Consider the following 22,466-nt stretch of genomic DNA (forward strand, 5'->3'; position numbering starts at 1 on the left):
TGTTCAACAGATTGAAACCACTTGCGGATCAAATGTTCACTCTGAGACAAATCATTGATAAATTCCAGGAGTACAACTTGCAGACACATCATCTGTTTATTGATTTCAAGGCGGCGTACGATTCAGTGCAACGGAATGAATTATGGCAAATTATGCTTGAACATGGTTTTCCGGCGAAACTGATACGGCTGATTCGTATAACGTTGGACGGATCGAAATCAAGTGTAAGGGTTGCGGATGAAATATCGACGTCATTTGTTACCTTAGATGGATTAAAGCAGGGTGATGCATTCTCGAATCTACTGTTCAATATAGCGCTCGAGGGAGCGATTAGGAGAGCTGGCGTGCAAAGAAGTGGTACCATTATCACAAGATCGCATATGCTCCTGGGTTTTGCGGACGATATCGATATTATCGGGATTGATCGCCGTGCCGTGGAAGAGGCTTTTGTGCCTTCTAAGAGGAAGACAGCGAGGATTGGACTCACGATCAATACCAGCAAAACGAAGTACATGGTCGCTGGCAATCAACGTTGTTTCATTAGTGGTGGTGGTAGCGAAATGGTGCTGGATGGTGACAATTTTGAAGTGGTACAAGAATTTGTGTATCTTGGAACATTAGTGACGTCCGAGGCGAGGTGAAAAGGTGTATACTACTCTGATTCTTCCGGTGGCTTTATACGGCCATGAAACATGGACTTTGAAGGAGACTGATCGGAGAGCTTTCGGAGTGTTTGAGCGTATGGTGCTGCGGACAATACTCGGCGGTAAACAGGAGAACAGTATCTGGCGGCGCCGCATAAATCACGAATTGTACCAGGTGTACAAAGGGCTGGATATTATTAAGCTTATACAACACGGCAGACTACGGTGGGCTGGTCACGGTGTTCGTATGCCGAAATAACGTCAAGCAAAGATAATATTTAGTAGAGAACCCGGAAGAGGCTGCAGGCTTCGTGGAAGGTTGCGTACACGATGACTTTTTGCAGTTGAAGAGGACCTGAGGGCGCTAAATGTTCAGGGCGACTGGAAGCGATTAGCCCAGGATCGACTCCAGTGGAGAAGAATAATCCATTCGGCGTAGGTTCATCGAAGAGCTGTAGCCCATCAGGTATCAAGTAAGTACATGATCTTTGCGATATTAGCCCGTTTTTTCCCTCACGTTCTCAATCACATTTTGCATTTCCAAAGAAAATACAGCTTCATATTAGTGATATGAATGAAGTTTGTAAACTACCTGGAACCAACAACAACAAGGCAACAATAAGTACTTGGAATGGAAATATATCAAGATGAGGTTTCACATATTGTTTATTCCTCAATAGCTGCCTAGAGCTAATGACAACAACTTGAACTACTTGAAATGCAACCATATACCAATAGCCTTCCGTTCGTGGGTTGATCTGCAGATCATTCCTGTATGGAGTTCATAGACTACCATTCCATAGATTCCATTCACGTATTTTGCTTTGCCTTCATTACGGAGTCCGTGACAATGAAAATAACTACTTAAAGTACAAATATATACCAAGAAGGTGTCTCACAACTTGTTTATTTTCAAATAACTGCCTCCATGAGGGAAATTGATCCACCGACCTTGACTCTATTTCATAGACTTCCTGGAGCTCAAGACAACAACAAGAACTATGTGAATATGTACTTTATGTGGAAGATATTGATTTGGAAAATGTATTGGAGGTAACCACTTTCCCTTCGATGGGACTCAAACCCATGACCCTACACTAAGCTAGACTGGTGCTTTAACCAACTAAGCTACGAAGGACCTCGTCGGCCTTCGCAACCTAGAGGCTACTGAACGAGCTCGAGATTCCCAAATTGGACGCATAGTCAAATCACTCGCAATCCATTTCTCAAGCCAATACTTCCACATGTGTATTGTACACAACCACATTAGAGGAGCGTGAGTATTTAGAATGTCTGGCGGCTATACAGCATCAGCAACGGTACTGATCAAGTGAGGTTGTGTAAGCTATTTGCCAGTCGGCCGTCAAGCTCAGACCCGACCGCATTGCGTAGGCAAGAGCACGCAACTCAAGTTCAGTTCAATCAAAGGTAATTGCCTATTTCCGGTGCGTGCTCTTCTTTTGCAGATATTTTCACAATAAATTCCCGGAATTTTAAAAATTTCCAATGAAGGAGATTCTGATGTAACTCATTGAAAAACTTCCGGAAGAATTCTTTAGGAATTCCTTTCTGTGGAATTCAAGGAGAAAATTCAGAAGAAATTCGAGAAAGAACTTTCTTAAGAATTTTTGGAATTAGTGGAAAACCTCCGAACGGTATTTGCAGAACAATTTCTTATGGAGTTCCTGGAGGTATTTTCAAAGGGATTTTCGAAGGAAGATCATAAGCAACATTTGGGGCAAGTTTCTTAAGAATGTCTACAGGATTTAGAATTGAAAAATAATTCCCCAGAAACTCCTTTATGAATTTCCGTCAAGACATCGCTCAAATTGATTGATACCCTTGACAACCTTTAGGACTTCATCTCGGTGCTCAGTGATGTTTCATGATATTATTAAGTGTAAGGGGGTACACGTCTTATTTTGGTTCAATTTAAAAAATGTCCATTTCGTAGGTCTTTGGGTTGTGGCCGATGTTACCGAATTGAACCCATGCGGCACAGAAACTCTTTTTTATAAATTTGCTGTTATAATATACTTACGTATAGCATTGACGTGGTGTTGACAATGACAATGAAATGAGTTTCTACTTTAATCAATTAATTAATAAGAAAATTATTTTGAGCTTTTTAGTGCAATGTCTTCACTTGCTTGTATTGTTCTTTCCTTGTATCCGTTGACACATCTTGGAAACAGCGAGGATCAACGGATACAAGGAAAGAACAATACAAGCAATCATCAACAAGAAGCAGAGGAACCTACGGAAAAACTGACAACACTGACACCGATCGATGAACCGCTGAAGAGGGTATCGGTCCCCTATGATCGACACATCACCCACCAGCTACGCCATCGACTGAGGAAATTCGGCATCGATTTAGTATTCTCCAGCAGAAGCAATCAACTGAAGACACTGTTGGGCTCCACAAAGGATAGAGTAGAAATGTTAAATAAGGCCGGGGTTTATCAAAATAATTGTTCACAGTGTGATAAAGTATATGTAGGTCGAACAAAAAGATCGTAAGATGTAAGGTTCAAAGAACATATTGCAGAAGTAAGTAAGGCTAAGAGGGAAACTGATAAGGGATTAAAATATGAGTTTAGGTCTAAGGTAGCTGAACATGTATATCAAGAAAATCATTCAATTTCGACATCAAACATTAAAATTTTAAGAAATGTCTCTTCTCCGTGGAAACTTGATGTTGCTGAGAGCTTGGAAATCTACCGACAGGTACAAACGCGGTTGTTGAATAAAGATCAAGGAAATGGTAGCTCCTGGCTCTTCAAGTTTATACCTAAGCATTAAGCGCAACAAGCGAGTAGAAGTAAGCACCGTAGTAAATGTAACTAGATAAGTACCTAGATAAATTATTATACCTACGCATAGTATAAATAGTGTAAGCTGCGATCATTTTCTTCAAGTCGAGTCAAGTACGAGACACTGAAGACGGCCTTACTTTTGAGGTCGAAATACGTATCTGTCAAGATACAATTAAGTGGTGGAATTCAATGGGACTGTATTAACTCGTCTTATGAAAAGCAATTAATTAAATTAGTCATAGAAAATTTGAACCTCATTTTTCTCTACTCAGCATTGTTGTTTTTTCGGCCCTAATCATATGTTGCTCAGGAAATTATGTTAAGCTTAGCTTAGCTTGATTGACTGTACCCATCGTAGTTGCTAGCCAAGAAACAACAAAAAATGCACAATTGTATAGTTTTCTCGGGACTAGAAAGCTATTCTCACTGTACATGCTTTGGAGTTTCTTTAATTCAAAACTAATAACGATGCCGGCCACGTCTTCACAGTCAATTAGGATAAGGGGAGGAAATTAGTTTGACACTCATTGCTGCAAGAGACCGAGGAATCCTCTGCATCTCCATGAGAGCACTGGAAAGGAATAGTATGTTAGTTGGGAAGGAAATATATGAAATCGTCTTGGTAAGCGACTAATTATTTCTGTTGAACGACGCCATGTTCATGATGATACAAAAACGGAGAAGCAATGCGTGTCTTACGTATTTTCTCGAAGACTGATTCGATATTTTAACTACTTCGCGACGACTAAAATACGCACTGCATAACGCTTACTCGATGGCTAATGCAAACAATTGAAGATCGCGCTTGTTTCCACCGGAGCAAAGCGCAATACATGCACATAAGCCACCGAACACCAGATAAATAATTTATCATATTCGCATCGATTGAAATACGCACTTACTTGTTCGATGGCTACTGCAAACTCATGAGCCACCGAACACCGTATCACTTACTGGAGAAGCACGACTGGCCAGAAAACAAATTATCACTTTCTGATTAATTTACTCTCCCGCGCAAAGCAGCAAAAAATTTCAGTGACCGGCCGATAGCTCTGTTTACTGGAGAAACCCGACTGGACTAAGAACAAATTTTTACTTTCTCATATGTTGCTCAAGGAATGATGTTTTTGGCCAAACGACCCTTTCTGTAATACTACCATTTCGGCCAATCGACATTTTCGGCCAAAAGACCAATTTGGCCGTATGTCTTTTTCTGCCACATGTCACTTTCAGCCAAATGACACTTTCGGCCGAATCATTTTCGGTCTAAAAACCATTTCGGCCAAAAGGAGCTCGGATAGGTGACTTTCGGCCAAATGGCTTTTGGCCGAATAACTATAGCTATATATGTGGACAAAGAATTAGAAGGAATAAATTTTGGCTGTTACGCCCTTTTCAAATGTTGGCCTACACTCAAAAAAATAGACACGCTACTATAAAGTGTTTTGCACTTTGATTTGCCCTACTGGTCAGACATGTGGAACTCGAGTGCAAAACACTTTCAGTAACTCACCATCCCACTTATTAGTTTCAACAGCAAAACACTTTCGGCACAAGTGTTTTACACTTGAGAAAAAATGTTCTTCCTATTGTATTCTGAATGGCATTGTATTGAAAACAAGATGAATTATTCTTGATTTGAAACAGAAAATGCTTTGAAAGCGAATGTTATTTCTATTGGATTGCCATGTATTCTATAATTTAAATTCATATTCCCAAATAAAATATAAAAATCGTAGTTGACAATTTCATTAAATTTTTATTGCTTACTATAGACATCAGATCTTGCCCAAAATGTTCTATTTTAAATCTAACTGTTGTTGCACTGAGTTGGTTGCGAGGTTGGTTGCAGCACCGCTCCCTACTGTTTGCATGTTCTCCAACATTTTTCTAAGTTTGAGATTTCGAGCTCTGTAAAGAAACAGAAAAGGTATACAATGTATGATGATCACCTATTTAAGTTAGATATATTTACCTGTATGCCAAGCTATTTGTTTCTGTGCTGCTAGGTCAATAATGATTTTTAGATCCTATTTATTATATTCCTGCAAATGAAGAAAATGATAGCAAAATATTGATAAACTTGCATAACCATTCCTTATAAGTTAAAAGTTTTTAATTCTACTTACTTCTTGATAGAATAATCTTTTTTTCTACTGGAAACGTGGAGAACGCCTGGAAATGCCTTTCATGCTCTTGCAACTGCCGTAACACACACTCAATATTTTTCAAAGCGGAACACATTTTAATAGACTGTTTCGTAATTCACTTTGCTGCCAAAAACAAAACTGTCGAATAGAAAGTGTTTTACACTTCGAAGTCACTGTTACTGACCAGTAGGGTCAAAACCAAGTGTATTCCACTTTGATAAAATAACCAACACACTTGATGTTGGAGAGTGACTCGAAACTGAGTGCTCAAGTGTTTAGCTCTTGAACTCAAAAGGTGAAAAAGTTCGATTTGGAGAGATATACATTTGGAATCCAATAGTGGACCTACTTTGGTATTCAAGTGCAAGAATTCTTGGATCGAATGTTTCGATTATTTTCAGTGTAGATTTCTTATGGAACGTACACGCGGTCAAGCAGTTTATCAATTTATTCGACTAACAATATCACACACGAACGACCGAAGCGCCAACTTGAACACCAACCATCAACAAATATATGAGGGTTTGTGCAACTTCACTACAAATGCTCAAACATGTTCGGCGAACCATGACTCCGTCCCCGACAACTCGAACCAAAATCAAACCGTTTTGATTTTCTCCAACCGACCTGCCAACTGTCAAATGATTGTTCGAACAACTTCACACACGTTCAAACAAAGCAGCAACCAAAGCGTTGTTATGGGGCGGAGTCAATGTTCGTCAAACTGCTTGACTGGTGTGAACGTTGCATTAAGTAGCTGTCCAACTAACCATGGACTAACGTGGTCAGGACAGATCTCGACTATTGGAGAGTTGATTGCTTCCTCCTAAGAGGTAGTTATTAGTCCCAAATCAATATCTGTGGTAACGGATAAAAGTGATGCAACTCTCATACAATAGTCCAGGCTTGTACCACCTACGAATTTGTGCGAATTGCTTAATGCTAATGCTAATGCTAAAATGCTTTAGTTCTGTAAATGTTCGTAAGTTACACTCTGTGTAGCATAAAAAGACGTAGTTTAACGTCAATAATCCAAGACGAATAACTCACTTATGCAAATTTCCGGAAGTAAATTCTAATTACAGCAAGAATGTTTGGACTGCTACTTAGCATAATAGGCACGGGCAACGTGCCTGTTTGCTTTAATGCTCTTATCGTCCTCTCAAGGAATCCCATTCAAATAAGACTTGAGCACATAAAAGTGTCTCTTTTGAATAGGCAACATTCCATTCATGAAATGTCCTTTAAACTTCAGCATACGAGTAAGTCCCTCTCCCACCATCCCCACATCCTTCGGATGTCTTCCTCTGACGAGGAAGAAAATTCGAAAGCGTCGTCCCCATGTTCACAAGAGCAATAAAAGTTAAGTTTTACATTTGCGGTCTGCCAAGATTGTCAACACCATTTGCCACCAATCTCGTTTTTAATTACCATGGATGTCTTCCGAACACGGAGCAGCTCATCTCGTGCCGCCACAGAGCTATGGGGAGAAAAAGAAGACATTGTCAGCCAGGGAAAAGTGTCCCATTCCTGCGAAACGTTTGCCGTTCAAGTGCTCCATGGCAGTAGGTATGCGAGCGACCCAAACGGCAACGGCGGCGTCTATTGTTTCACACTTTTGCGTTTACTGCTTGAATAGAGTTCTTCTGCTGAGGCTGCGAGTCGTTTGGGTTTCGGAGGTGCACAAAAAAAAAACGATCCATGGGAAACACAGCCACCGGTGGCGGGAGGTAATTTTATTCGAACTTTGTTCACTAAAAAGACATCTTTCGAAGAAACGGGGAGAATATGTACGTTTGATTGGCAGACTCTATGTCGGGATAAAGGTCCTCAACGTAACATTCGGGATTTGGAAATGGGAATTAAGTGTAAAATTCTCGAACTGATGTTGAACAAAAGCTTGAAATAGCGTTGAAATGGAGTTTCTTTTAAATTCAAATTGCGGTATAAATTGTGAATTTAAATTTGAGTACGCATTTCTCTTTCGGTTTAAACTTTACTTTGGATACAGCATTGGATTATTTTAGTTTCGGATTACATTCGAATCTTATTTCAGCTCGCATTTGAACTTTAATTTTAACTTGTATTTGGATCAGGCATTGAAAGAGTGAGTGAAGCGGACGAGCATTGATCTAATTCAATCATAGCATCCTATGCCAGTGAGTGAACCAAATATGGATGCCAAACAACGATTATGATCGATCATTGCTGCGTAAACAACGAGCAACAGAGTTCGCCAAGCCAAACTTGGTATGGTATCCAGGGAAGCTATGACTGGAGCATTTATGTTACGCTTGCTCTACTAGAAAAAAAACCCAAAACACATCAGGTGTACTGCCTCATTCACTCTGCTTTCAAGTTGCTTAACTTAACTTAATTTTCCTAATGTTCGAAGAGATTTTTCTAACAGCGTGTGGTAACAACAATCATTGTTAGGTAACCAAGTGATTTGCCTCGCTCAGTTGTCTCCCATTGGTGAGCGATGAAGATCTTCAAGCATTGAATCAACGAACGCCAAATTTCAACGATCTAGAAAGCATCAGCGATTAGGCCGCAGTAGAGCATCAAGTTGGCATGAATTTAGACTATTTTAACTCATGATCTGATTTTTTTCAATGCCTGATTTGGATATAATTTATAATATCACTTAAACATAAATTTCTGTCTCGGTAAATCAAATTACCAAGAATACCCGTAAAAAATGATTTTTGCCGATAATTCGTTGAAATCTTTTTCATGACTGATTTTCGTTAAATTTATTCAACTAATTTTCGGTACAAAAAATAGTTATCCGAAATTCAGCAATCTCGATCACCGATTCAGTCGAAAAATAAGCAATCGTGATTTCGGTTTAATGATTTCCGATTGCTTGAAAAAAAAAGTCTAATGGAACGTACACACGGTCAAGCAGTTCGACCAACATTGACTCCACCTCCCGTTTATTCAAACATCCATCAAGTTTTATCAACAGCGACACGAACAATCAATTTATTCGACCAACAATATCACACACGAACGACCGAAGCACCAATTCGAGCACCAACCATCAAAAAATATATGGGGGTTTGTGCAACTTCACTACAAATGTTCAAACATGTTCGGCGAACCTTGACTCCACCCCCGACAACTCAAACCAAAATCAAACCGTTTTATTTTTTTCCAACCGAGCCGCCAACTGTCAAATGGTTGTTCGAACAACTTCACACACGTTCAAACAAAGCAGCAACCGAAGCGATTTCTTGGGGGCGGAGTCAATGTTCGTCAAACTGCTTGACTGGTGTGCACGTAGCATAATGTCGTTTTCGGTTTTAGACCTGGGTCAGGTCCGACCCCGACTCTGAATAACCGAACGAAAAACGAATCGGGATCGAGTCAGTATGATGGTGATAGTGAGAGCTCAAGCCCTATGGGTCTGTTCACAAATTACGTAACGCAAAAATCCGAGTTTTTGACCCCCTCCCTCCCCTCGTAACAAAAAGTAACATTTTTGGAACCCCCCCCCCCCCCCATCTAACGCGTAACTGAGAAAATTTTGATGCCATTTTTTTCTTTCTCTAAAGCATGTGGGGTTTTTTTTTTTTTTTTATTCTTTATTTGAGTGATTTTTAAGGTGTTACAAAGTTCATCACTGCATGTGGGTTTTGATATTTATTGAACACTGTTATATGGAACGGCACATGATTGAAATTGGTTTCAATATCAAGAATGAAGCTAGTAAAAACGTAAATAGAATTTGCGATCATATGACCATTCCAATTTTAGTTTAGCAGGACTGATCTGTCGAGAAATAAAAACGATAGACAAATTATTTTTAAATTGAACTGTTTAATGTGGTTGAAGTGGTTGAGCTAAAATGCAATTACTCAGAATGAAAACTCTCTGGATTCACTTTATTAACTTTTGCTTGGTTTGGGAGATCTAATCATGAAATACAATACCAATAAAAGGTTCGAGGTCATTCCATAAAATACTATAACCTGTAGGAATCGTTAATATTCATCGTGAGACAAAAATGCTTCGAAATTTAGCAACAATTATTCGAACAAAACTCACTGTCCTTTAGGATTCCCAAAAAACAAAACAGCTTACTCTGAGATAAAAAACTACAAATACTAGCATGGGACAATTATGGGTAGTATGGAAAGGTTGATACGTATTCATCGTCTTGATCAAAATATATTGCAATTACTTCAATCAGTAATTTAAAAAAACCCTTTAAAATATTTTTTTATTCGCGTTATGCGTAACATTTGGTAGTACCCACCCCCTCCCCCACCTTTTAGTGTAACAAAGTATAACGCAAGTTGGACCTCCCCCCTCCCCCCCAAAAGCGTTACGTAATTTGTGAACAGACCCTATCATCTGTTTTGTTTTTAGTTCGCACTTTCATCAGCTGGCAGAAATATAAATATTTTATACAGATTTTATCTTTTGAATTTTGTTATTAGTGTTATTTTGTTTCTTATTATATAAATTGAATGGGGAAGTCAGATTTTTCTTCTGTTAATCCATCAATAAATTTATGTGATTAGAAGCTGTGATGAATGGCGACGGCAATGTGGATTGCCGTGAAGGAATTTTGGCGCTCTGGAACATTTCCGGTAATTATGCCAATCCGTGTTTCCCGATAAACTGTTATACTGGTTCTAAGTGGCGTTCTGGATAACAGTGATTGTGTTACATTTGAATAATCAATTATGCCATTCAAATGTAATAGAACAAGAAAATATGGAAACACTTTGTAAAAATCCAATAGAAAATTCATTGAGATTTGGGGCCTTTTATTTTAAAACAAAGAATCAAATCGCACAAGAGTTGACTAACATTTTTGTATTTTCCTCCCAAGAGGGGAACCTTTGGGATAAACCGCGATTTCGCCTGTTACCCGCTAGCTACACCGAAGCTAGGATAGGGAGACAAATACAGGGTCGTTTACCTTATTTCACACTATATACCCACAACCGAACTTACCTACAGCAGGAGTATACACGCACGTGTGTATCGCGACACGTGCCCACCGGCGTGCTATGGTGGGACGATCGGCAAACTGTGTCGTACCTAAAGTGCTCAAAAGCTGCACAGGAAATAAATTCTCTCTCGATCCCAACAAGCGAGGACTGACGACTCCTTTTGTGAGTCCGTAAACGAGATGAAAAATGAACAATTCAGTGAAAGAGACTTATCAGGACTATGCTCTTAATTAATGTACTCTGTACACAGTACTTTCATGTACTTTCATCTTGACATACTAGTTTATTCAGCTAATATAGTGACGTCATGCTCTTTTAGGCGTAGGGTACCTACGGTTTTTTTTTCTCTTGGCCTTCCTATCGACGACTGCGTGGTACTGGATGCAGGTCTTCTGGTGCCACATGTCATCGAAGTTCGACACGCTGCGGGCGGTCGACAGATTTTGGTTGGGCACCACTGGTGCTGATGTTGGCGGTGGTGAATCGCCCAATGACGAAAACAGGGCACTTGCCGCCGGCACTATCGGACACGTGGGCTCGGGCGACGATGGTGGTGATCTACTGGCGATGGGCAATCGTGATGGCCGCTCTAGTGCCCGAACGATGGCGTGGTTCCGTCCGCGGCGCACTCGATGCAGGTGATGAACAAGAGTAGCTTGGCAATGGCCGCTACCGGGCGCGAACAGCGGCGAGGTGGTGCTTTTGTACAAGGCTGCAATGGCGATGGTCGAAAGGCGTTGGAAAATGGCCGGACGATGGCCGATACAGTGCCCGAACCGGGGCGTAGTTGTGATGCCGTCCCAGGCGGCGAAGGCGATGGTCGATAGGGGTTGGTGGCGATGGTCGAAAGGCGTTGGAAAGCGACCGGGCGGTGGCCGATACAGTGCCCGAACCGGGGCGTAGTTGCGATGCCGTCCCAGTCGGCGATGGCGATGGTCGAAAGGCGTTGAGAACCGGTCGGACGGTGGCTGATACAATGTCCGAGCCGTGGCGTGGTTACGAGGTCGCTACGATGATGGTGTATGGGCGACGAGTCACTGGGTAGTGGTTGGAATCCGAACAATGGCCAACAATGGCGATGGCGGTCACAAAGGCCGTGGACCCGATTAGCTCGCCCTCCACGTGGGCGTTCTCATACACGACACTCGTCTCGCCTGAATCCGGGAACCACTGGAGATCGTTCCTTCCGAGGCACCACCTAATCGACCCTGCGACACGAAAAGAGCAAGAAAACAGAAAAAGGCCCGCTTTCTGGACCTACCCCTATAATTAGTACCCTAATGACGTCACTGTAATTATGTTTCCCTGTACAAAATGGTAGGCACAAATAAACGATTTACCTTTTCTTTCTTCCGTTTGGTTTACAATAGGTTTCTCGAGTTTCTTTTCTTTACAATTTGTGGTCTTTATAGATTACACAAAAGATCTAACAAAAGATTAACACAATAAATGACATTTTTGACTAACAATCATAATAACGTTTTTACTAACCGCACTATCACTTTGCTTTAAGGCAGTCTCACCTGTCCTAGACCACCTGGCGGTATAACGGTACTGATTAGAGACTTTCACTTAGGAAATCACTGGATTACTTGTTAATTTTAATTTATATTGAATTCCGACGCGCACTTCTACTCTCGGTGGAGTCTAAGGACAGAATAGAATTCCTGATCCTGAGCTGAGCGTTTTTCTTGAACTATGATACGACCAAACCCGACAACACCCGAACCCTAATGATTCCGCGTCAGTTTGGCAACCCTTCCACACGGCTATCCCTGTGGGCAAGTGTTTGACGTTTGGCAAGCATTCTTTTCTTGCACTCAAACCGCTGTAAATATATTCGTATTGATGGGATAGTGTAAAATGGTACTCACGTTTCTCACTGGTAAGGTGATACCCATAACCGGTTCAAAACAAGTGAGATGTACAGTGGGCTTGGTGGAGGGAAAATATTACTTGCGGTGGAGCCAGCAAAACAAACATGAAACCACCGGTTACACGCCAAAACTGCAAAAACCAAATATACAAGAAAGGCAAATAATTTTTCTCTACATAATTTTCCACTACATAACAGGAGATTCAACATAATAAATATCAACGGGGTAAAATATGTCTTTGTCGGTTTTTTAACGAATTACAACTAAAAATCCTTCTTCCACTCTAAAATTATGCTCAATTCGTATAAAACTGTTTCTAAATTTACATTTGAATTTATTTTCTGGCCAAGTATCATCTGGAGTGTTACTAAGTAGCAAATATACCCTCTACAAGGTGAATAATTAATAAAACTATTGTAAATAATCAGAAAAACGTATCATTTGTTGATGGCAATATGGGTATCACTGCCTTATAAAGGGTTAATACATTATGTTTATATTCTTCAAATCCGTAACCTTAAACAAATTATTCACAGAGCTGCAATAACGAATAAAATACATAATGGTATGAGCATTTTGGTATAAATAATAATCCGATACTCCGGTACGCTATTTTCCCATTGAGAGAGCAATTATACAGAAAGCATATCATCGAATACACAACGTAATAGGGTAACGGTAACAATAGTGGAGGTATTAGTAGATCCACAAAACAAAATATTTTTTTTAAAATTGACAATTATGGGAAATTTACAGCTTCAATATCTTAGCTAATAGATAAACTAATAAATTTGCTAACAAAAATGAGATAGATGTCATTTAACATCAACAATTGCCAAATATTGCTTGCACCACTATGGGTACACTGTTCCTTTAGTGGAGGTAAAAATTAATTTTGGTTCCCATAGTGGTGCTATCCATTGGTTTCTTATGAGACTCGCCACTATTGGTACAGTTGCACCACTATAGGTGCAAGGGAGTCAATTTTGTTAAGAAAAATAATTGTTTTCTAAAGTTTTCCAAGCGAAATCTTAGGATAAGTTGCATTTAACAGGATATTTAAAGCACGACGCATCAACTGAATATGCATATGCATAATCAAGTTTCAGACGAAGTAATTTTCCACTCCGGGTGGCTTAATACCCGGCATATAGGCAATTAACTTTGAATGTACTGATCTCGAGTGGCGATCTCTCTTCGCTTGTGTGGTCGTGTTGGGATCTGACGACCAAACTGGCACAACCTCACACAACCCTACTTCATTGAGCGCCGTTGCTGATGAAGCAAGTGTGTAGGAGCCGGACAATATTAAATACTCATCCTACTTGGTTGACATTGTGTACAAAAATACATTTGAGAGAGTTAGTTCTGAAAATGTATTGCGAGAGATAGGCTGGTACCTGGTGCTGGGAATTTGGTTTCATCAGTACCCGCTAAGCTGCGGTGGACGACGGAGGTCCTTCGTAGCTTAGTAGGGAAAGCACCTGTCATGCGAACTGGGGTCGTGGGATCAAACCCCACCGAAGGGCGGTTACCCTCAATACCTTTTCCGAACTAAATCTATCACATGTTGTACATATGCATAATCAAGTTTCAGACATAGTAATTAATTTCCACTCCGGGTGGCTTAATACCCGGCATATAGGCAATTAACTTTGAATGTACTACGCCGTAGTCTATGAAATATAAACACTGCCGTAGGTAGGTGAGAATGCTGTTTTTGCCTTTCTCGTACAGTAAAACCTCCATGAGTCGATATTGAAGGGACCATCAACTCAAGGAAATATCGAGATGTGGAATACCCAAACCTTGTGATGCTGTTTGAAGGGACCATCGTAGTAACCCAGAATATATTTTTTAATATGGAATAATTTGCTTCTATGAGTCGATATGGAGTCATAGAACATCGACTCATGGAGGTTTAACTGTACAACAAAGTTGAACCGAAAGGCTATCATTTCACTTTGAAAACGAACTTTTTACAGGAACGTCTGATAGTAAAGTTTCGTATACCTTTTGACTCAGTTTGATGAATCGAGGTGATGTCTGTGTGTGTGTGTGTATGTTTGTGTGTCTGTATGGTCACTTTTTCAACCTCAAAAACTCACACGATTTTCATGTACTTAGACTTAACTGATTTTATCGCAACAAGTTGCATTCCGCAGAGCCACTCTTCTAATTACATGCTATTTAATTTCATCAAGATTGATTAATGCGTTCGCAGCTGACAAGGAAAATGGTTTAGGCAGTTTTCCATTTTTCCCATATAATCGGGACTACGAGCATTGAGCAGCTACCATTCTATAATATAAATTACGTTTGTTCGATGGGTTAGAAACCTCGCTACGGCAATATCGATAACGCTAACGCAACGAGCAAAGCTTTTCAAAGCTTGCAATGTGGAACGTGTTGAACACGAAAACTAATCGACGAACAACGTACGCGCTTTTAAGTGTAGAGCCGACTCGATGATGTTTATTGCCATTAAGGTTCCCCCAAACACACGCGACGCGACAGTCGCGACGCGATTCTATCGCTTGGCGACAGCGATTCTGTCGCCGTTGGTATGGAAGCGTAAATAGAACATTGCCTGCAGCGACCCAACGATAGAATCGCGGCGACTAGTTGTCGCCTAGTTGCTGGTTCGTACGCTCGTGGCCATGGTGGTGTTTGCGTTTGTTTTGTGTCATACATTGGAAGGGGAAAAAGAGGGGTTTCATTGATGCATCAGCAGGCTGTTTGGTTTGGGTGGTGTGTGGTATGATGGAGTTATGGTGAAGTTTGGGTGATTTCAAGAGCAAATTTGAATGTAGTTTTCGTTTTATACATCTCCTTATTTCCATATTATATTATGTATGCGGTTTTGTTAGTTTTCTATTTATATTTAGGAATCGTTCAAAAATGGCATCGTGACCTTGGCGAACAGGGGTGGGGGTGTCATTGGTTGAATAATCTTAAATGTATTTGACGTCATATTCTAGTCGGCCTTGAGAGTTATTGGCTTAATTTTCAAAATGTTCGTGTACATTTCACCCTGAAATCGAACTTTTATAGAAGTCTTGGAGACCCATGATGTTATATACCAACCCGACCAGTTAGTCATAACAATTATATCAATATGTGTTACAAATAACAATACTTGAAATAATTTCTCTGTCAAAAATGGATGAAAGAAAATTTCACGATCGTCATAACTTGATTATAACATAATGTATTATGCTTATTTTCAGGATTCATAATGCTCACTCAATCTCAGGAGCACATGATTTTCCCTCACGAAAGTTTTCGGGGAGAAATCGCTTTTCGGGAAAGAAAAACAACCTGGAGAGTGATAACAATTTTTCGCTCACTTCGATTGCCGCTAAACGTTGGTTTGCTCTTTTTCTTTCATATTCGAGTGTTTTCGTGGCATCATCAATGCAAATGGTAGTAGCTTATGTGGAACAAATAACTTAACGCTTTCATACAGATAGCGTGGTGGTGTGGCAAAAGTAAACGCATCCCCACAGCTATTATTGTTACTATTCTGGGTTCGAATCCCGGCGCGACCATACAATTTTGTAATTGTTCTGCGATAATTCTCGCGAAAAGTGAGTGAGAGGTGAAAGTAATGAAACGAAAAATGATTTTCATCTAATAGGCAAGATTTTCGTTCATCTTCCAATGCTAATTCTAGAGAAAAGATTGATGGGTGAAAGATGATCCTCAACATAAACAACGAAACAAGATTTTCCCTTGGCCCGAAAAACGCTTGCTTTGGTCTCATTGAAACGAAAAGTCGAAACTCTGCTTATTTTAAAGAAAAACAAAATAACCAAAATTTTTGGTAGATAGGAATTGGAAAAAACGAAGTTACCACCTTCAGTATATCTTGATTTAATCGAGAAAGGCATCGTCACCGCTAGGTGGATTAATTTGGGTTTTTTCTTGAGAAAGGGTAAACGGAAATCTGCCAACAGACACCTGAGGAGGTTACCCTAGTAGCACACATGTATCACATAGGTTACTCAAATCATATGTGACCAAATTTGGTAACAATCAAGTTGCTGCAACCATTTTTGTCTGACTTGTGTTACCCGGGTAACTCAGGTAGTGCGGGGATGGCATCACCCGATCCACTGAAACCAAAACCCTTTCGCAGGCCCCCGGCCTGCAACCTGCAATTAAGCAATACATCAGGGGAGGACTATTGAGAACGCTCACGCCTATGCTAACGCACTCGACGTTATAACGCAACATCGACTTCAAGGGTAGTAACCTCACCACCCATCGATCGCAAGCTATGATAGTAACCTATCGGTCTGTATCATAAACTCGCGTAGGAGACGAGCACCCCGACAACAAACACCACACGTGAACTGCAATGACCTCTATATCTATATACGGAGGTCCCCGCAGCCCACCCGCGACGTTTTTGTTGTCGGGGTGAGCATGGCGTAGTAGTAGTCTCTACTGCAGCTGCTGGTTTTGTTCAAGACGCCACCAGCGCTATAGTTTCAACATAATCTGTTGAGACGCTGTGTTCACCGCATTCCATATAACCTCTTCCCGACACATCATCTCAACGAGGTTGTCCGGGGTTGTATCCATGCCACTGACAAGCAACATGGCATTGCGTTCAACATCGAATCGCGGGTATGCAAACATCACATGTTCTGCCGATTCTACTTCATTTACACATTCCGGGCACTCCGCGAAATTTGCGAACCCGAACCAATGCAGGAACTTTTTAAAGCAGTCATCTTCAGACAACACCTGCGATAGGTGAAAGTTGACCTGGCCATGCTTCTTACTAATCTAATTAGATAACGAAGCTGAACCGAACGAAGCTGCTCTCTTGACACGTCGCACTTGCACCGAGTCCCTGAGGTTAAAGCACTCCACATCTTCTTCCAGAAGTATGTCTATCGGTATCATTCCAGCAATGACGCACACCGCCTCATAAGATATGGTGCGGTATGCGCTTGCAATCCGCAGACACTTCAGTCGGTGTCCTCTTCTTATTATTATTGGCGTTACATCCCCACACTAGGACTGAGGTTTCTGAGCAAAGTTACCATTTTTGCATTCGTATATCATGAGGCTAACACGATGATACTTTTATGCCAAGGGAAGTCGAGACAATTTCCAATCCAAAAATTGACTAGACCGGCACCGGGAATCGAACCCAGCAACCCTCAGCATGGTCTTGCTTTGTAGCCGCGCGTCTTACCGCCCGGCTAAGGAGGGCCCCACATCAGCCGCCGGTGTACCCTGATTATTTTCTTAACATTGCACCCGGCCTCTAGAGCCGATCATCACGCCCAGATGCTTTAATGATCTCACAGAGTTAACTGTGCAGGTCCCTACGTTTATCCTCGCTTGCTGCAACCCATGGTGGTTACGCACCACAACAACCTCAGTCTTGTGATGCGCTAACGCCAACCTCCTTGAGTTGAGCCATTCTTCGACTGCTAATCGCGAAGCTTTCAAACTTCGTCGAGAGTGTCACCTGTGACCTCTAGCATTACATCATTGGCAAAGCCTTCTATTTTCACACCAGCCGGGAGATTTAGGCGTAATACTCCGTCATACATGATATTCCACAGAACCGGTCCGAGGATCGATCCCTGTGGAACACCTGCTGACACTTCAGTCGACTGCTGACCAGCGTCGGTGTCGACTAACAATATCCTGTTCTGAAAATATCTTTTCAGAATCCTGCACAGATAATCTGGGACTCTCAAGTGATGCATGGAATCAGCTGTAGCTGCCCATGCATTCCTTACATCTAGTGTAATCAATGCACAGTACCTAATACCTCTCCTATTTAAACCACGCGCTATCTTAGCCGTTTCTGTTACCGACCAAATTACTTCGATGGTAGAACGGCCTTTACGGAACCCATACTGGTCGCTTGATAAGCCACCAGCACACTCCGAATAGCCCCTCAATCTACCCAAGCAGCACAAGTCAGACAAAAATGGTTGCAGCAACTTGATTGTGACTGAATCTGGTCACATACGAGTTGCAGTAACCTATGTGAAATATGCGTGTTGCTAGGGTATTCAGGATCACCCTCTCTAACAACTTACCAGTTGTGTCAAGTAGGCAAATTGGCCTGTATGCCGAAGGCTCTCCCGGGGATTTTCCAGGCTTGGGCAATAGCACCAACGTCTGCCGTTTCCAACGATCTAAGAAGTTTCCTTCATCCATTCAACGTTGGAGGCAGCTCCTAAACATATCTGGAGCGGCAAGAATCGCGTGCTTAAGGACCAGGTTAGGAATACAATCCGGACCTGGTGCCTTATTTAGCTTAAGTTTTCATGCAACGGCGATAAGCTCATCGTTAGTCACTAGCGATACCACGTACCACCTTCAACGATCCTGGCTAACATCTCCGGGGATTTCTCAGGAGGTGTGCTGTTGGTCACCTATCGTGCTCGTCCACCAGTGCACTGCAGTGCACAGTCCCCTGCGGTGCATCGGTTTGCGGTTGCCGGTTGGCATAGTCCTCCTGGCCATTGTCACGTCACATGTTCGTGTTAGGACATCGGATGACTCATGAACGTGAACCCTCCTTTCAGGCTCCATCGTCCACCCCGCGCTGCAGAAGGCCACATCGATGCATGACTCGCCATTCGGTCCTCTGAACGTTGACGCTTGCCCTCGTTCAGCAGGACTACGTTCAGTACCGCTAGAGACTCTAGCAGGATATAACCTCTAGCGTTAGTGAACCGAGAGGCCCAATCTACTGCCCACGCGTTGAAGACACCTGCTACGATTAATGGTTTAAGACCAGTTAGTCCATCTAGGAGGACAGTAGCAGCTACAAAAGTAAACTCCGTTTACCTTTGCTATTACAAAACTCCCATCATCAGGAGATGACACTATCTCTTGGATGGGGTACCTTCCGCAAGTCCAGATGGTCACTATTCCGGACTTAACCGCAACCCAACTGCTATGTTTAGCAGGGATGCGGTACGGGTCGGACAGCAAGGCAACATCAGTCTTATTCTCGTATACTGACTGTTGTAGCAGCGCTTGCGCTGCCTCGCAGTGATTGAGATTTAACTGAGCTACTTGCATGACCGAGCCCGTCTGGAGGTCGCACAGGCCTGCCCACCGGATGGGTGTTTGTTGTCTTTGCCAGGACCACAGATCAAACACCTCGGTGCGGTCTGGCAGGTGTGAGCCTTGTGACCTTCAGCTCCACACCTCCGGCAAAGCCAACTCCGATCAGGACCTTTGCAGTCGTATGACTTATGTCCGTAATCAAAGCACTTAAAGCAGGCCTGAGGTTGTTGGTTTGCGCTCACCGAGCATACCGACCGACCCACCTTCAGCTAAGCCTTATCCAGTACCTTCTTGGCGTCAGTTACAGGTACCTGGAATAAGGCAACCTGCGTTCCAGCATAACCTCTCCGCAACCGAATCGCAGTATCCTGGATTTAAACGCTACACTGATCTCTCAGTGCAGCTACCAGCTCACCGGCTTCGGTAATTTCGTCCAGCCCTCGGCATTGGATTACCTCTACTGGACATAGGGCTCTCACCTGAACCGCATCACCCAGTACCTCTTCTGCCAACTTTTTATACGCGGAACTCTTCCGCGCAGCATCCCGCTTCAGGACGAGGATCATCTCGCCCTTCAGCGTTTTGCGGATGCAGTTGACGTCATCTCCTAGGCCAGTGAGCTTTTTATCACCACGCAAAGCCTTCAGAATGTCAGCATAGCTCTTACCATCAGCATTGACGATAATTGCTCCGCCTCTGTCCTTCCTGCCATGACCGTTGGAAGGTGTGTCCTTTCTTCTATGGGCACTCCCCTTCTTGGCCAATGGCGCCTTCGCCTCTTCTACCGCTTTTCGCTCCTTCTTCGCCTGTTTAGAATTCACAACTTCCCTCCAGAGCAGGCCTTGCTACCGGCGAACTTCGGTAGTCCTCGTAGAAGGAGGAACTGGTTTCTGTCGTTCCTTAGGGTCGGCAACCTGCTCAACCTACTCCCGACGGTTCTTGTCGTGCAATACCGGCTTGGCGCTAGCTCCCTTCAGGTTGGTTGCCATACTGCCCTTACTTAGCTTTGGAGTTGCTCCAGTGACAGCCATGCGTTTGCGGAGTTCTGCAATCTGGCTGTCTGCTAGCTGCTTTTTTTCAGTAAGGACTCGAATCTTCGAATCGGCTTCTTTCCTGGCCTCCACCGCTTGGCTCACTGCCAACTCTTTCTCCCCGGTAAGTTGGCGGATCTTTCGTTCCGCCTCCTTACTTGCCTGCAGCAAGGACTTCCACGCCTACTTTGCCTCTTCAATTATTTTGCAGACGGTCAGCACAGACTTCTTAAGGTCCTTGCTGTACTTCCCGCCATTGCCCAGAAAGGACATGATTACGTCCGTTACGACTGTAATCACCTCCATTTTCTGGCACCCGCTCTCCTTGTGACTGGTCATAACTTCCGTGATGACCCTGGTCAGGGTAGCTCCGTCCATCTTGATCTCGATGGGCGGCTCCTCCGACCTGCCACGCTCTTCTGTATCGCCTGCCCCTGGTGATCGGTGGGGCGACCTGTTAAGGCCACTTCGTCTGGCGAAGGGATCCACCCTTTCGTCGGACGCTTCTCCCTCTCTACTTAAATTTGTTTTTTTTTGTTTGGTCGACATTTTGATCCCACGAGTTGTGCTAGAAAATAGGTCCGCCACGCCAGAGCTCCGCAATAACGTGGTAAGGGAAGAGGGTGCCCAGGTACCCAAACTCGAGAGTGAGTTGGTCGATGGCCGGAATCGTTATCGGACTTAAGTCGGGTAAAGAAAATCCAACTCGGGACTAAGTTGGTCGATGGCCGGAATCGTCTTCGGACTGAGTCAGGTCAAGAAAATTAATCTCGGGAATGATAAGAAAATTATTTTGAGCTTTTTAGTGGAATGTCTTCACTTGTCATAAGACGAGTTTATACCATCCCATTGAATTCCACCACTTAATTGTCAAGATACAATTAAGTGGTGGAATTCAATGGGATGGTATAAACTCGTCTTATGACAAGTGCTCGGGAATGAGTTAGTCGATGGCTGGAATCGTCATCAGACCTAAGTCAGGTAAAGAAAATCCAACGTCATCGGACCTATTTGGGACGATAAAACGCAACTCGGGAGTGTGTTGGTCGATGTTTGGAGTCGTCATCGGACTTAGTCGGGTAAAGAAAATCCAACTCGTGAGTGAGTTGGTCGATGGCCGGAATCGTCATCGGACTCAAGTCTGGTGAAGAAAAATTCAACTCGGAAGTAAGTTGGTCGATGGCCGGAATCGTCATCGGACTTAGTCTGGTAAAGAAAATCCAATTCGGGAGTGAGTTGACCGGAAACATCATCGGACTTATTCGGGTAAAGAAAATCCAACTCAAGAGTGAGTTGGTCGATGGCCGGAATCGTCATCGGCCATAAGTCGGGTAAAGAAAATCCAAACCGGGAGTGAGATGGTCGATGGCCTGAATCGTCATCGGACTGAGTCGGGTAAAGGAAATCCAACTCGGGAGTAAGTTGGTCAATGGCCGGAATCGTCATCGGACCTATTTGGGTCGATAAAACGCAACTCGGGAGTGAGTTGGTCGATGGCCGGAATCGCCATCGAACTTAGTCTGGTAAAGAAAATCCAATTCAAGAGTGAGTTGGTCGATGGCCGGAATCGTCATCGGCCATAAGTCGGATAAAGAAAATCCAATTCGGGAGAAATTGGTCGATGGCCGGAATCGTCATCGGACCTATTTGGGTCGATAAAATACAACTCGGGAGTGAGTTGGTCGATGTTCGGAATCGTCATCGGACTTAAATAGTCGATTAAAGAAAATGAAACTCGGGAGTGAGTTGGTCGATGGCCGGAATCGTCATCGGACTTAAGTCGGGTAAAGAAAATCCAACTCGGGAGTGAGTTGGTCGATGCCCGGAGTCGTCATCGGACTGAGTCGGGTCAAGAAAATTAATCTCGGGAATGAGTTAGTCGATGGCTGGAATCGTCATCAGACCTAAGTCAGGTAAAG

The 22,466-nt window shown here is 42.8% G+C and overlaps 1 long non-coding RNA gene across 1 annotated transcript; it reads right to left on the reverse strand.

The window, feature by feature from the left end:
- Positions 1–10,976: 10,976 nt before the first annotated feature.
- On the reverse strand, positions 10,977–12,525 carry LOC134221275 (uncharacterized). Its single transcript, XR_009982298.1, has 3 exons — positions 12,075–12,525; positions 11,924–12,009; positions 10,977–11,840 (listed from the first exon to the last, which is right to left on the reverse strand). It is a non-coding gene; the product is annotated as an uncharacterized LOC134221275 (long non-coding RNA).
- Between the last annotated feature and the right edge of the window lie 9,941 nt (positions 12,526–22,466).

The sequence above is a fragment of the Armigeres subalbatus genome, chromosome 3 (assembly GCF_024139115.2).
Source record: "Armigeres subalbatus isolate Guangzhou_Male chromosome 3, GZ_Asu_2, whole genome shotgun sequence".
NCBI classification, from domain to species: domain Eukaryota; kingdom Metazoa; phylum Arthropoda; class Insecta; order Diptera; family Culicidae; genus Armigeres; species Armigeres subalbatus.